The 4,104-nt window shown below is 41.3% G+C and overlaps 1 pseudogene; it reads left to right on the top strand.

Moving 5' to 3' along the window:
* The first annotated feature begins 2,235 nt into the window (after window positions 1-2,235).
* Window positions 2,236-3,790, top strand: LOC114758184 (probable galacturonosyltransferase-like 1; annotated as a pseudogene).
* The last annotated feature ends 314 nt before the right edge of the window (window positions 3,791-4,104 follow it).

Genomic DNA, 4,104 nt, shown 5'->3' with positions numbered 1-4,104 from the left:
CAATAGTTGAATTGTTAATGAGGCTCGCAGCATGCCAAACGTGATAAAAATAAAATAAACTAGCAAGCCATTTTTCTATGTTAACTCCTGAATTTTAAGCAGCAATGAACTGATATTAAATTTTTTTTTTAAGAAATATAGTTTAAAATTTCATATTTGTAATAAAAATAACGCTAATATTTTTGTTGGTGTTTTAATTTGCATTTAGCTTTGCAACGCATATTCATCTATACCGCAAAAATATTGATTTATTTACCATCTTTCGAACAAACATTGTACTTAATTTGTCAAAAAATATAATAAATTATAATTCTCAATTCATTTCATTCCTTGCATTTTATTCAAAGAACGAAGAGTCTGATTTTTTAATAAATAGAGTACTGTACATTCTTTTATCAAAAATTATACTTCAAACCTACACTCATCACATTGGGGGGGGGGGAGAGGAAGAAGATAAATGTTTGGATTATAAGACCCTGATAAATGTCTAATTTTTTTTTTCCATGTGCGGTTAGGTTGTCTCGTAGATATTGGTAGGATGGATGCTAACATTATGTAACTACACAATTTAAATTGTTGGGTCCATGTGGAAGGAGTCAAGTTAACCATATTATTTTACATTAGATTTCATAAACAAACCATATTATTTCATAAGGATGTGAAGTCTACTTACGCCGACGGTTTGGTGGGCCATTGCTTGAATGGCTCCGTAAGTAAAAGTTGCCTGTTGCCTGTACTCGTGTTAATTTAAGTTTGAGTTTGAGTCAATACATAAATTATTCATCCGATCCTAAATATAAAATTATTTTACAGTATAAATTGTACTGCAAAATAAATTTTATATTTAAGACCCGGTGAGTATATATATCGAGTCGCATTTATTTTCAAGGGCACATGGCAAATGCCAAGAGAAGCTCGATTTTACAAGCTTACTTTAAGGGCATATAAGCACGACATGATACCAACTGGTCATGTTCGGGCAACCATATATATAATTCACAAATAAAGGCCATGTAATCAATGAGGGTTCATTTTAAATTAATGACCAGTCTTCTTATTTTATTATGCCCACGGCCAAAGACTCCTCGACATCTGCCTTCACTACGAAGGGATGGAGTTTTCAACCACAAGAAAAGGCAGAATCATTAATATAAATACAGTAATGCTAGGAATAATTAATGTTATTTACCACAATCATCTCAACCCAGGCATATTCTAGTATTGTGACTGTGAGAGAGTTGTGAATTTGTGATGAAAATGTGGCGTAAAGTATAGAAAATTTCAAATCTGAACTCTGCTTAAAGGCAGTCTTATTTGCTCGTGTGTGGAATTATTAGTACTAGGAAGAGTAAAGAGAATGAGGCAGAAACTGGGGGGACACCATTAAGTGTGGGGGATATGCATGAACTGATGAGAATTGGACTGGGGTGGCGGTAGAAGGTAGCAATTAGATTTGGTGAGGGGGCGTTCTCAGTATATGAACATACAATTTTATCAAAATGAATAAATATAGGGAGAGATTTGGAAGGGAAGATTCGGTGGCTGAAACTTGGGTTTCAGGTGAGGATGGGATGGTTCACCATGTAGCAGAAGCAGAGAAGGGGGCTGAACACGAACCATTAACAAACACAAGGACGTATCTTGAGAGATGAATCCCCCAAAAAAGCCGTAGCACCAACGCTAGCTCTTTGACACTCCGCACTCTTCCTGTCACCTTCCCTTTGCCATCAAGTGCCGACATTTGATTGCTTCCTTTTATGACTTGAACACATATGCCATTCCCATTATTGCGTCTTTCTTTGATCTTACATGCCAACATTTCATCCTTTTTAACCCGCGTTACTTATATATGGAAAATGAATAATAAGAGTGAGTCAGTCATTTCATTCTGTGGAAAGTACAGTGCAGATATTTCATACTTTAATTTTCAACGAGAAGGAGGGGGAATGGGGCATGTAAGGAGTAGTAAAGAGGGAGCGTTAATAATGTACAAGGTACATGGCCCCCGTGGGATGAATTTATGAGCATGTAATTGATTGCCTCATACAATGAGAATGGAGAGACTTCATCTCTCACACAAAAAGGGTCCCATGCTGCAGAATGCTAATCATGTCTTCCCTCTCAATTCTGAACTGTACCTAATTCTTCACTCTGCAGCCTGCCCTCCTCCATCCTTCTTCTCTCTCTCTCTCTGCCTTTTTCTATTTCCTTTTTTCAAATAATTTATCATTTACTTACCCCCAAGAAAGCGTGTTTGAAACCTCACTCTCCAATTATAAGCCAACTCATAGATCCCCCCTCTCCCAATTCAAACTTCAACCTCAATCCCTCGTATCTCTCTCTCTCTCTCTCACCTTTGTACGCCAATGCCAATTCCAAATCCAACCTTCCTATTCCTTATCGCTCTCTTGCTCTTCCCCTGTTTGTCTTCCTCCACCCCCCACAATGCCGCAAAAGATACTTCCGCTTTCACTCAACAGTTCAAAGAAGCTCCCCAGTTTTACAATTCCCCCGACTGCAAATCCATCGCCGCCGATGACGACGATGACTATACCTGCTCCGATGACGTTGTCCATATTGCCATGACTCTCGACACCACCTACATTCGAGGCTCCATGGCAGCCATCCTCTCCGTCCTTCAGCACTCTTCCTGCCCGCAAAACGTCTTCTTTCACTTCGTCTGTTCCTCTAGCCCCTCCCTTCTTCGTTCTGCCATCTCCAATTCCTTCCCTTATCTTCAATTTCGACTCTACAACTTCGTCGACTCCACCGTCTCCGGCCTCATCTCCACCTCCATTCGCTCCGCCCTCGACTGCCCCTCAACTACGCTCGCAGTTACCTGGCCAACCTTCTTCCGCTCTGCGTCCGGCGAGTGGTGTACCTGGATTCTGACCTGCTTCTCGTGGATGACATCGCGAAACTAGCCGCCACGCCACTGGGAGATAACACAGTTCTGGCAGCCCTGAATACTGCAACGCCAATTTCACCTCCTATTTCACGCCCACATTTTGGTCCAATCCCTCCTTGTCGCTCACCTTTGCGGATAGAAAAGCTTGTTATTTCAATACAGGGGTGATGGTCATTGATCTGGAGCGGTGGCGAGCAGGGGATTACACGACGAAGATCGAGGAATGGATGGAACTACAGAAGAGGATGAGAATCTACGACCTGGGTTCGTTGCCTCCGTTTCTGCTCGTTTTTGCGGGAAAAATAGCTCCGGTGGATCACCGTTGGAACCAACACGGTCTCGGCGGAGACAACCTCCGTGGGCTTTGTAGAGATCTGCATCCTGGTCCCGTGAGTCTATTGCATTGGAGTGGGAAAGGCAAGCCATGGGCTCGATTGGACGCTAACAGGCCTTGCCCTTTAGATGCACTCTGGGCACCTTACGATCTATTGCAGACTCCATTTGCTTTGGATTCTTGAAGCTTCGATTCTTCTGCACTTTACGATCTACGCGGGCTCGATCGAGAGGGTAAAAGAAACCAACAGTGCAATACATGAAGGAGGGAGAAAAATAGTTGGTTTTTTGTGGATTACGTAATGCACGGCACAGATACGAAGAGCTCATCATCATCGATCAGCCACAAGTAATGAAGATGAGTGGGGTTCATCATCAGTTTTCCAGTGAGGGATCTAAGTGAGATGATTGGATCAAATAACAATGTATAGCAAAAGAGTTGCGTTTTACGGATGCGCAAGTTCAGGAACTATTATTTTTCGTATCGAAATTGTAATAATGAAGAGTTTGTAAAGTTTTTTTTTTTTTGGTATGAACAATGCCAAATCATATGCTCCTGTTCTTTTCGTTCCATTTTCCTCTTTGTTTGCTGTGAGATTAATGATTCGATCTTAATTTGGGTTTTCTTGGCCCGAATTATGTGTTCATATGGAGGCAAGCTTTATTCGAGGAATGAAGTGAGGTCTAAGCAAGGGCATTGATTTAAAGTGCTACCAAGTCGGTTTTTTCTGCGGAGAGCGAAATGAAGCAGAGCCCACACTTAGCTTTAATAAGGAAACACACCCACGTAACGTAAGAGTGGACAGCAGACAGGTCATGAGGAAGTTTGATCAAATTTTCATAATCCTCCGCGATACGTATTT

This window comes from Neltuma alba, unplaced genomic scaffold (assembly GCF_004799145.2).
Source record: "Neltuma alba isolate B1F8T4 unplaced genomic scaffold, ASM479914v2 tig00010672_pilon, whole genome shotgun sequence".
Taxonomy (NCBI): domain Eukaryota; kingdom Viridiplantae; phylum Streptophyta; class Magnoliopsida; order Fabales; family Fabaceae; genus Neltuma; species Neltuma alba.
Note: the sequence above shows the minus strand (reverse complement) of the source record. Positions and strands in the feature narration are given on the sequence as shown.